This window comes from Heterodontus francisci, chromosome 11 (genome assembly GCF_036365525.1).
Source record: "Heterodontus francisci isolate sHetFra1 chromosome 11, sHetFra1.hap1, whole genome shotgun sequence".
NCBI lineage: Eukaryota > Metazoa > Chordata > Chondrichthyes > Heterodontiformes > Heterodontidae > Heterodontus > Heterodontus francisci.
The window spans coordinates 117,228,216-117,240,950 of record NC_090381.1 but is presented as its reverse complement, the minus strand read 5'-3'; the positions used below and the strand labels follow the sequence as shown (position 1 = coordinate 117,240,950).

Genomic DNA, 12,735 nt, shown 5'->3' with positions numbered 1-12,735 from the left:
TATTGTGTTCAGTTCTGGTTGCCTCATTATAGGAAGGATGTGGAAGCTTTAGAGAGGGTGCAGAGGAGATTTACCAGGATGCTGCCTGGACTGGAGGGCATGTCTTACGAAGAAAGATTGAGGGAGCTAGGGCCTTTCTCATTGGAGCGAAGAAGGATGAGAGGTGACTTGATAGAGGGGTACAAGATGATGAGAGGCATAGATAGAGTGAATAGCCAGAGACTTTTTCCCAGGGTGGAAAGGGCTATCACCAGGGGGCATAATTTTAAGGTGATTGGAGGAAGGTTTCGGGGAGATGTCAGAGGTAGGTTCTTTACACAGAGAGTGGTGGGTGCGTGGAATGCGCTGCCAGCGGTGGTAGTAGAAGCAGATACATTAGGGACATTTAAGCGACTCTTGGATAGGTACATGGGTGATAGTAGAATGAAGGGTATGTAGGTAGTTTGATCTTAGAGTAGGTTAAAGGGTCTGCACAACATCGTGGGCCGAAGGGCCTGTACTGTGCTGTACTGTTCTATGTTCTATGTTCTATGTTCTATGTTCTATGTTCTAGGTTCTATGTAACTAATCAGGTTGATGAGCTCCAGGCACAATAGCCACATAGGAATATGACGTAATGGCATTAACAGAGTCACAGTTCAAAACGAGACCAGGAATGGTTTTCATATTCCTGGTTACTAAATATTCAGGAATGATAGAGAAGGAAAGAGGGGAACGTGGCAATATTAAGAGCGATTTTACAGTTCTACAAGGGAAAGGATATAGTTCTTGGCTCTTGGACAGCTTGGGAGCTGTACATTTTTGGGATGTTTTTTATAGAGTTCCGAATACTGAGAAGGAGATATATGAGGAAATATGTCAGCAAACTTCAAAGGCATATAACAAAAATAGAGTAGGAATATTAAAATAGAGTAAAAATATTAGGAGACTTTAATGACCCTAATATAGACTGGGAAAAAGGGTTACGTGTAGAGAAGGGGAGGAATTTCTGATATGTTTACAGGAGAACTTTCTCAATCAACATATCTCCAATCCAACAAGGAAGGAAGCAATGTCGGATCTGCTTCTGGTGAATGTAGTCGAGCAAGTGCAATTTGTTACAGTAGGAGATCATCTATCTAACAGTGGCCACAACAGAAATCAGTTTAAAATAATAATGGAAAGAGATCAAAAAATATCAAAGATAAAAATGTTCCACCAGTTCGGGCTAATTCCAGTGATTTAAGAATGGAGGTATCGCAGGTAGATTGGAAAAGGTGATGGACCAATGGAAGACATTCAGAGAAGAGATAGTTCAGATACAAACTAGGCAAAGGGAAAAGGTGGAACCTCCAAAGCTAATTCACCCAGGATGACAAAGGAAATTAAAGTTAAAATAAAACAGATAAAATAAAATAAAAGGAGGCTTATGATAAATGTCAGGAACAAGACTGAATTAATAACCAGGAAGATGATGGAAAGCCCAGGAGGGAATTGAAAAATTTAATATGGGAGGCATAATTAGCATTCTAAATTAAAGGGAGTAACGAAGGACCTTAATCTAAGGCTAAGTCATGGCAGGAGAGCTCAGCCCGGTGACATGCTCCTCCTGCGCTATGTGGGAAATCAGGGACACTGGAAGTGGCGACCATGTGTGCAGGAAGTGTGTCCAGCTGCAGCTACTGGCTGACCACATTGCACAGCTGGAGCTGCAGATGGATTCACTGTGGAGTATCCGCAATGCTGAGGACGTTTAGATAGCACGTTTAGCGAGGTGGTCACACCGCAGGTAATGACTGTACAGGCAGAAAAGGAATGGGCGACCACCAGGTGGAGTAGTAGGCGCAGGCAGGTAGTGCAGGAGTCCCCTGTGGCCACCCCCCTCTCAAACAGATATACCGCTTTGGATACTGTTGTGGGGGGGGGGGGGGGTGGATGGCCTCCCAGGGGAAAGAAGCAACAGCCAAGTTCGTGGCACCACGAATGGCTCTTTTTTAAATTTTTTTTTAATTTTAGAGATACAGCACTGAAAGAGGCCCTTCGGCCCACCGAGTCTGTGCCGACCAACAACCACCCATTTATACTAACCCTACAGTAATCCCATATTCCCTACCACCTACCTACACTAGGGGCAATTTACAACGGCCAATTTACCTATCACCTGCAAGTCTTTTGGATGTGGGAGGAAACCGGAGCACCCGGCGAAAACCCACGCAGACACAGGGAGAACTTGCAAACTCCGCAGAGGCAGTACCCAGAATCGAACCCGGGTCCCTGGAGCTGTGAGGCTGCAGTGCTAACCACTGTGCCACTGTGCCGCCCCCGCACCAAGGGAGGGGGTGAAAGACTGGGAGAGCCATACTGATAGGGGATTCAATCATAAGGGGAACAGACAGGCGTTTCTGTGGCCGCAAACGAGACTCCAGGATGGTATGTTGCCTCCCTGGTGCGAGGGTCAAGGATGTCTCAGAGCGGCAGCAGGACATTCTGAAGGGGGAGGGTGAGCAGTCAGAGGTCGTGGTACACATTCGTACCAACGGCATAGGTAGAAAGAGGGATGAGGTCCTGCAACAAGAATTTAGGGAGCTAGGTAGCAGATTAAAAAGCAGGACCTCTAAGGTTGTAATCTCTGGATTACTCCCTGTGCCACGTGCTAGTGAGTATAGGAATAGGAGGATAGAGCAGATGAATGCGTGGCTGAGGAGATGGTGCAGGAGAGAGGGCTTTAGTTTCCTGGATCACTGGGTCTGTTTCTGGCAAAGGTGGGACCTGTACAAGTTGGATGGGTTGCACCTGAACCGGAATGGGATCAACATCCATGCTGGGAGGTTTGCTAGTGCTGTTGGGGGGGGGTGGGGGGAGGGGGAGTTTAAACTAATTTTGCAGGGCAATGGGATACAGAGTGGAGTTTTTTTTATTTGTTCCTAGGATGTGGGTGTCACTGATCATGTCAGCATTTATTGCCCATCCCTAATTTGCCCTTGAACTGAATGGCTTGCTAGGCCATTTCAGAGGGCATCTAAGAGTCAACCACATTGCTGTGGGTCTGGAGTCACATGTACGCCAGACCAGGTAAGGACAGCAGATTTCCTTCCCTAAAGGACATTAGTGAACCAGATGGGTTTTTACAACAATCGACAATGGTTTCATGGTCACCACTAGACTTGCTTTTTAATTCCAGATTTATTAATTGAATTCAGATTCCATCATCTGCTGTGGTGGGATTCGAACCCATGTCCCCCAGAACATAAGCCTGGGTTTCTAGTCTAGTGACATTTCCACTACGCCACCGCCTCCCCACAGTTACAGTAGGGGGTGATGCACAGTCAAATATAGAAGAGAAACTGAGTCAGTCTGGAAGGCCGAGCAAATATAGACCTGTTAAGGCACGAGTGAAAAATGCAAGGCTGGATTGCATCTATTTTAATGCAAGGAGTCTTACTAGTAAGGCAGATGAATTGAGGGCATTGATTAACACATGGTATTATGATATTATTGCTATCACAGAGACATAGCTGAGGGAGGGGCAGGACTGGCAGCTCAATATTCCAGAGTATAGAATCTTCAGGCAAGACAGGGGAGGGGGGTAAAAGAGGAGGTGGCATTGCACTGTTGATCAAGGAGTCAATTACTGCAGTAAGGAGGGATTATATCTAAGAAGGTTCTTCAAATGAGGCCATATGGGTGGAACGTAAAAACAAAAAGGGGGCAATCACTTGGCTGGCCGTGTACTACAGGCCTCCAAACAGTCAGGGAGAGATAGAGGAGCAGATATGTTGGCAAATCTCAGAGAGGTGTAAAAATAATAGGGTAATAATAGTAGGGGATTTCAACTTCCCCAATATCAACTGGGATAGTCTTAGTGCAAAAGGCTTAAAGGGGGGCGAAATTCTTAAAATGCAGACAGGAGAGCTTTTTGTGCCAGTACGTAGAAAGTCCAACAAGAGAAGGGGCAGCAATGGACCTAATCCTAGGGAATGAAGCCAGACAAGTGGTAGAAGTGTCAGTGGGGGAGCATTTCAGGGATAGTCACCATAACTCTGTAAGATTTAAGGTAGTTATGGAAAAGGACAAAGAGGGACCAAAAATAAAGGTACTGAATTGGGGGAAGGCCAATTTTAAGATGATAAAACAGGATCTGGCCAAAGTGGACTGGCAGCAGCTACTTGTAGGAAAGTCGACATCAGATCAGTGGGAGTCATTCAAAGAGGAAATAATAAGAGTTTAGAGCCAACATGTACCCATTCAGGTGAAGGGTAGGACCAACAAGTCCCGGGAACCTGGATGTCAAGGGATATGGAGGATTGGATCAAAAAAAAATGGAGGCTTATGGCAGATTCAGAGTGCTGAAAACAGTGGAGGCCCGAGAGGAGTATAGGAAGTGTGGGGGGGGGGGGGGGGGGGGTACTTAAAAAAGTAATTAGGAGAGCGAAGAGGGGACATGAAAAAACACTGGCGGGCAAGATAAAGGAAAATCCTAAGGCGTTTTATAAGTATATTAAGGGCAAGAGGATAACCAGGGAAAGAGTAGGGTCCATTAGGGACCAAAGTGGCAAACTGTGTGTGGAGCCAGAGGACATAGGTGAGGTTTTAAATGATTACTTTTCATCTGCGTTCACTATGGAGAAGGACGATGTAGGTGTAGAGATCAGGGAGGGGATTGTGATATACTTGAACATATTAGCATTGAAAGGGAGGAAGTATTAGCTGTTTTATCAGGCTTAAAAGTGGATAAATCCCCAGGCCCAGATGAGATGTATCCCAGGCTGTTATATGAGGCAAGGGAGGAGATAGCAGGGGCTCTGACACAAATTTTTAAATCCTCTCTGGCCACAGGAGAGCTACCAGAGGGCTGGAGGACAGCGAATGGGGTACCATTATTCAAGAAGGGTAGCAGGGATAAACCAGATAATTACAGGCCGGTGACTCTAATATTAGTGTTTGGGAAACTATTGGAAAAAATTCTGAAGGACAGGATTGATCTCCATTTGGAAAGGCAGGGATTAATCAAGGATAGTCAGCGTGGCTTTGTCAGGGGGAGATGGTGTCTAACTAACTTGATTGAATTTTTCGAGGAGGTGACTAGATGTGTAGATGAGGGTAAAGCAGTTGATGTCGTCTACATGGACTTCAGTAAGGCTTTTGATAAGGTCCCACATGGGAGATTGGTGAAGAAGGTAAGAGCCCGTGGGATCCAGGGCAATTTGGTAAATTGGATCCAAAATTGGCTTAGTGGCAGGAGGCAGAGGGTGATGGTCGAGTGTTGTTTCTGCGAGTGGAAGCCTGTGACCAGTGGTGTATCACAGGGACCGGTGCTGGGACCCTTGCTGTTTGTAGTGTTCATTAATGATTTAGACGTGAATATAGGAGGTGTGATCAGTAAGGTCACAGATGATCGCAAATTGGTGGTGTCGTAAATAGTGAGGAGGAAAGCCTTAGATTACAGGAAGAAATATATGGGCTGGTAAGATGGACGGAGCTGTGGCAAATGGAGTTTAATCCTGAGAAGTGTGAGGTGATGCATTTTGGGAGGACTAATAAGGCAAGGGAATATACAATGGATGGTAGGACCCTAGGAAGTACAGAGGGTCAGAGGGACCTTGGTGTACTTGTCCATAGATCACTGAAGGCAGCAGCACAGGTAGATAAGGTGGTTAGGAAGGCATATGGGATACTTGCCTTTATTAGCCGAGGCATAGAATATAAGAGCAGGGAGGTTATGATGGAGCTGTATAAAACGCTAGTTAGGCCACAGCTGGAGTACTGTGTACAGTTCTGGTCGCCACACTATAGGAAGGAAGTGACTGCACTGGAGAGGGTGCAGAGGAGATTCACCAGGATGTTGCCTTGGCTGGAGCATTTCAGCTATGAAGAGAGACTGAAAAGGCTAGGGTTGTTTTCCTTACAGCAGAGAAGGCTGAGGGGGACATGACTGAGGTTTACAAAATTATGAGGGACATTGATAGGTTAGATAGGAAGAAACCTTTTCCCTTAGCGGAGGTGTCAATAACCAGGGGACATAGATTTAAGATAAGGGGCAGGAGGTTTAGAGGGGATTTGAGGAAAAAAAATTTCACCCAAAGAGTGTTTAGAATCTGGAACGCACTGCCTGAAGAGGTGGAAGAGGCAGGAACCCTCACAACATTTAAGAAGTATTTAGATGAGCACTTGAAACGCCAAAGCATACAAGGCTATGGGCCAAGTGCTGGAAAATGGGATTAGAATAGGTAGGTGCTTGATGGCCGGCACAGACACGATGGGCTGAAGGGCCTGTTTCTGTGCTGTATAACTCTATGACTCTATGACAAAGACAGATTACCAGAAAAGATGACCAGGCAACATTAAATTAAACTCTAAAACATGTTCTAAACATATGAAGTGTAAGCAGTTATTACGGGAAAATTTGGGCCTATTAATGGCTTCTTAAGGGTCTCTTCCCATGCCACTGGGATCTAACCTGCGGCAGGGAGTGTGCCTGCCACATGGAGAGGGCACCTTGTAAAACAAGGCACCCTCCCTGTGGGCTTGGAGGGTGGGGGTTCCTCCTCTGTGGCCTACAGAGGACGCCCACCAGCAAAATCTCCACCTCCTTGGACCCCCTCCCTCCCCCTCCCCCTCCCCCTGACATCACACCCAACCCTCCAAACCACGCCCCCCCCCCCGATTGTCTTTCCGGATTGTCCCAGCGACACTGTTTCACTTACCTGAGGTCCGGGGTTCTCGTGCTGGGCCTGGGTCCAAGGCCTCTGCAGTACCAACGGTGGCCACCACTCCTGGCGGCACTGCTGATACTGCTGAGCTGCCAGCCCTCTGATTGGCCAGCAGCATGTTGGGGGCGGGATCCCGGTCTTTAAAGTCATTACCCACCTTCCTGTCCCCAAGTGAGGCTTAAACTTGAACTATCAGGAATACAGAAGGATTGTACACTGTCTGATCAAACACTCCCAGGACAGGTACAGCACGGGGTTAGAAGAAAAAAAGAAAAAAGAAGAAAAAAAAAGAAAACAGGGTTCGAAAAAAAACGGGGTTGGAAGAAAAAAAGAAAAAAGAAGAAAAAAAAAGAAGAAAAAAAAACGGGGGTTAGATACAGAGTAAAGCTCCCTCTACACTGTCCCATCAAACATTCCCAGGACAGGTACAGCACGGGGGTTAGATACAGAGTAAAGCTCCCTCTACACTGTCCCATCAAACACTCCCAGGACAGGTACAGCACGGGGGTTAGATACAGAGTAAAGCTCCCTCTACACTGTCCCCCATCAAACACTCCCAGGACAGGTACAGCACGGGGGGTTAGATACAGAGTAAAGCTCCCTCTACACTGTCCCATCAAACACTCCCAGGACAGGGACAGTAAAAAAAAAAGAAAAAAAAAAAAACGGGGGTTAGATACCGAGTAAAGCTCCCTCTACACTGTCCCCAAACACTCCCAGGACAGGTACAGCACGGGGGTTAGATACAGAGTAAAGCTCCCTCTACACTGTCCCCAAACACTCCCAGGACAGGTACAGCACGGGGGTTAGATACAGAGTAAAGCTCTCTCTGCACTGTCGCCCAACAATGTACCTTGAACTCAACACAAGGTCAATACGCAGTAACCGCTCATGGAAGAGTATCTTTTTGGTCACTGAGGAGGGACAGAATTGGATTGGAGGCGATGCATTCCATTGTGGAATATGTACGAACATACGAATTAGGAACAGGAGTAGGCCATTCGGCCCATCGAGCCTGCTCCACCATTCAATATGTTCATGGCTGAACTGATTACTCCACATTTCCACCTACCCCCGATAACCTTTCACCCCCTTGCTATTAAGAATCTTTCTACCTTTGCCTTAAAAACATTCAGACTCTGCTTCCACTGCCTTTTGAGGAAGAGAATTCCAGAGACTCACGACCCTCTGAGAGAAAAAATTTCTCCTCATCTCTGTCTTAAATGGGCGACCCCTTATTTTTAAACAGTGACCCCTAGTTCTAGATTGTCCCACAAGGGGAAACATCCTTTCCACATCCACCCTGTCAAGACCCCTCAGGATCTTATACGTTTCAATCAAATCGCCTCTGACTCTGAGAAATACTAGCGGATACAAGCCTAGCCTGTCCAACCTTTCTCCATAAGACAGTCCACCCATTCCAGGTATTAGTCTAGTAAACCTTCTCTGTACTGCCTCCAACACATTTACATCCTCCCTTAAATAAGGAGACTAGTACTGTACACAGTACTCCAGATGTGGTCTCACCAATGCCCTGGATAACTGAAGCATAACCTCCCTACTTTTGTATTCAATTCCCCTCGCGATAAACAATAACATTCTATTAGCTTTCCTAATTATGTTCTGTACCTGCATACTAACCTTTTGCCATGCATGCACTAGGACACCCAGATCCCTCTGCATCTCAGAGCTCTGTAATCTTTCACCATTTAGATAATATGCTTCTTTTTTATTCTTCCTGCCAAAGTGGATAATTTCACATTTTCCCACATGATATTCCATTTGCCAGGTCTTTGCCCAATCACTGAACCCATCTATATCCCTTTGTAGCCTCTTTATGTCCTCTTCACAAGTAACTTTCCTACCTATCTTTGTGTCATCAGAAAATTATCATCTAAGTCATTTATATAAATTGTAAAAAGTTGAGGACCCAGCCCAGATCCCTGTGGCACACCACTCGTTATCTCTTGCCAACCAGAAAATGACCCATTTATGCCTACTCTATGTTTCCTGTCAGCTAATCAATCTTCTACCCATGCCAATATGTTACCCCTACTCCATGAGCTTTTATTTTCTGTAATAACCTTTGATGTGGCACCTTATCAAATGACTTCTGGAAATCTAAGTACAATACATCTACCAGTTCCCCTTTATCCACAGCACATGTAACTCCCTCAAAGAACTCCAATAAATTGGTTAAACATGATTTCCCTTTCACAAAACCATGTTGACTCTGCCTGATTACCTTGAATTTTTCTAAATGCCCGGCTATAACATCTTTAATAATAGCTTCTAACATTTTCCCTAAGTCAGATATTAAGCTAACTGGCCTGTAGTTTCCTGCTTTTTGTCTCCCTTCCTTTGTGAATGAAAGAGTTATATTCGCTATTTTCCAATCTAACGGAACCTTCCCCGAATGTCGGTAATTTTGGAAAATTAAAACTATCTCACTTGCCACGTCTTTTAACAACCTCATTGAAATGCTATAAACACTCATGGGCAAAATGTACACATGGAAGGGAGCAGGGGAGAAATCAGATTTAAGATATCAGAAAATAGGTTCCAATTCTTGAACTCAGAGGTACTTCTGTTAAATCACACGTTTTATGTAATAAAGTGGGGATTTTTTTTTTCTTTAAAACCAGTCAGGGATGAAACACAAACAAATAATCAACAAGGAAACCCCAGAAAGAGGAGGAAGAAGATCGACAGGAATAAAGAAACTGAACTGAGATGGAAAAGGAGGTGAATTGTCTGTATAACTGAGAGCACGATGACAAAGTGATATTGGGGTTGGCTCACTGGGTGAAGGAATAAAAAGCTAAATCCTGAGAACGAGGCATTTCAATCTGAAAAAAAATTACAAAGTGTAGAGAGGAAATGCAAATGTAAAATATTCTGATGGTTTTAAAGAGGTCTTGGTTGTCTTTGCTGAGATGATTCACAGGCAGTGCGGCACTCCCTCAGTACTGACCTCCAACAGTGTGGGGCTCCCTCAGTACTGACCCTCTGACAGTGCAGCACTCCCTCAGTACTGACCCTCTGACAGTGCAGCACTCCCTCAGTACTGACCCTCCGACAGTGCAGCACTCCCTCAGTACTGACCCTCTGACAGTGCAGCACTCCCTCAGTACTGACCCTCCGACAGTGCAGCGCTCACTCAGTACTGACCCTCTGACAGTGCAGCGCTCACTCAGTACTGACCTACCAACAGTGCAGCACTCCCTCAGTACTGACCCTCCGACAGTGCAGCACTCCCTCAGTACTGACCCTCTGACAGTGCAGCGCTCACTCAGTACTGACCTACCGACAGTGCAGCACTCCCTCAGTACTGACCCTCTGACAGTGCAGCACTCCCTCAGTACTGACCCTCTGACAGTGCAGCACTCCCTCAGTACTGACCCTCCGACAGTGCAGCGCTCCCTCAGTACTGACCCTCTGACAGTGCAGCGCTCACTCAGTACTGACCCTCTGACAGTGCAGCGCTCACTCAGTACTGACCTACCGACAGTGCAGCACTCCCTCAGTACTGACCCTCTGACAGTGCAGCACTCCCTCAGTACTGACCGTCTGACAGTGCAGCACTCCCTCAGTACTGACCCTCCGACAGTGCAGCGCTCCCTCAGTACTGACCCTCTGACAGTGCAGCGCTCACTCAGTACTGACCCTCTGACAGTGCAGCGCTCACTCAGTACTGACCTACCGACAGTGCAGCACTCCCTCAGTACTGACCCTCTGACAGTGCAGCACTCCCTCAGTACTGACCCTCTGACAGTGCAGCACTCCCTTAGTACTGACCCTCTGACAGTGCGGCACTCCCTCAGTACTGACCCTCCAACAGTGTGGGGCTCCCTCAGTACTGACCCTCTGACAGTGCAGCACTCCCTCAGTACTGACCCTCCAACAGTGTGGGGCTCCCTCAGTACTGACCCTCTGACAGTGCAGCACTCCCTCAGTACTGACCCTCCAACAGTGTGGGGCTCCCTCAGTACTGACCCTCTGACAGTGCAGCACTCCCTCAGTACTGACCCTCCAACAGTGTGGGGCTCCCTCAGTACTGACCCTCTGACAGTGCAGCACTCCCTCAGTACTGACCCTCTGACAGTGCAGCACTCCCTCAGTACTGACCCTCCGACAGTGCAGCACTACCTCAGTACTGACCCTCCGACAGTGTGGGGCTCCCTCAGTACTGACCCTCTGACAGTGCGGCACTCCCTCAGTACTAACCCTCTGACAGTGCAGCACTCCCTCAGTACTGACCCTCCGACAGTGCAGCACTCCCTCAGTACTGACCCTCTGACAGTGCAGCACTCCCTCAGTACTGTCCCTCTGACAGTGCAGCACTCCCTCAGTACTGACCCTCCGACAGTGCAGCACTCCCTCAGTACTGACCCTCTGACAGTGCAGCACTCCCTCAGCACTCTGCTGGGAGCATCAACCTGGATTTTATGCTCAAGCGAGGCTTGAACCCACAACTTTACAACTCAGAGGTGAGAGTGTGACCGGCTGAGCCACAGCTAACACTAGTTACTGGAGAAGAAATTCTGGGCACTCGCTCATATTATTTACAGCTGGAGAGGTGAGGTGGGATTTTCGAACTTGTGGGTTTGGACAGTAAGACAGCAAGACTGTGCCAACTATCTGGTATCACACATATAATTCAAAAATCCTTAGTAATCACATCCGCACCGCAAAACACACATCCTCATTTCAAAAAAATCATAGATCCTTTTATAAATCTGATCTGATTTAGGCTTCATTGGTTATTTTGTATTTAATTCGTTCTCAACTTGCCGACATCGCTGGTGAGCCAGGCCTTTCTAGCCTAGTTGCTCTCTGAAGAAGATGGTGGGCCTCCCTCCTGAACCACTGATAGCAGCTTTAATACAACAGAGTGACCTCTTCAGAGAGCATTTAAAAGCCAACCACATCGGTATGCGATTGGAGTCACATAAAGGCCTCGACCAGTTGAGGATGGCAGCTTTCCTTTCATGAAGCACATTAGTGAACTAGCTGGGTTTTTACAACAATCCAACAGCTTCATGGTCACTTTTACTGAAACCAGCTTTTTAATTCCACACAACTAATACAAAAGCAAAATACTGCAGATGCTGGAAATCTGAAACAAAAAAGAGAAAATGCTGGAAGTACTCTGCAGGTCTGGCAGCATCTGTGGAGAGAGAAACAGGTTTCTGACCTTTCATCAGCAACTGTCAAAAAGTTAGAAATGCCATTGTGTCAAGAGGGAGTCATTTGCAGCACAGAAGAAGGCCATTTGGCCCATTCAGTCCATGTCAGCGCGTAATAGGTTTTTGAGCAAGTGAAAGGGCTCGGGGTTAGGGGAAGAAGAACAAAGGGAAGGTCTGTGGTCGGGTGGAGGGTAGCAGAGATTAAATGACAAAGATTTCATGGTGCAAAGCCAAAAGGAGAGGTAATGGGATGAGTAAAGAAACAAAAGATGTGTCTAGAGGAGGTGTGAATGGCAGGATAGCAGTTGTCTGAACACAAAGTAAAAGGATTAAGAAAGAAACACCGGGGGCCAGGGGTAGGTGGGGTGTTCACATTTCAAAAAGAACCAGCAAAATTAACACAAAAAAAGAAAGAAAAAGGGGCAGAGGTTATGATCTAAGATTGCTGAACTCCATGTAGAGTCCAGAAGGCTGTAAAATGCACAGTTGAAAGATGAGGTGCTGTTCCTTGAGCTGGCGTTGAGCTTCGTTGGAACAGTGTAGCAGGCTAAGGACAGAAAGGTCAGTGAGTTTCTTCCATTCATATATTTATCCAGTTCCCTTTCGAAAGTTACTATTGAATCTGTTTCCATTGCCTTTTCAGGCAGCGCGTTCCAGATCACAACAACTCGGATGTGAAAAACTCTCCTCATCTCCTCTCCCGTTCTTCGTAAATTACCTTAAATCTGCGCCCCTTCTGGTTACCAACCTCCTGCCTGTGGAAACAGTTTCTCCTTATTTACTCAATCAAAATTCATGATTTTGAACCCCTCGCTTAAATCTCTCTTACAGCTTTCTGCTGTAAGAAAAACAACCTA

At 46.5% G+C, this 12,735-nt stretch overlaps 1 protein-coding gene across 2 annotated transcripts in view; it reads right to left on the bottom strand.

Annotated features, from left to right (window-relative positions):
- p3h2 (prolyl 3-hydroxylase 2) overlaps window positions 1-12,735 on the bottom strand; it is a 198,756-nt gene that overhangs the window by 73,209 nt on the left and 112,812 nt on the right. Inside the window, exon 1 of one of the 2 annotated variants that reach the window (XM_068042832.1) lies at window positions 6,684-6,724. The exons of the other annotated variant lie outside the window; for it this stretch is intronic. The gene's annotated coding sequence lies outside the window, so the exon portion shown is untranslated. Of the gene's footprint in view, window positions 1-6,683; window positions 6,725-12,735 lie in introns of those variants that run through there. 2 annotated transcript variants of the gene reach the window in all.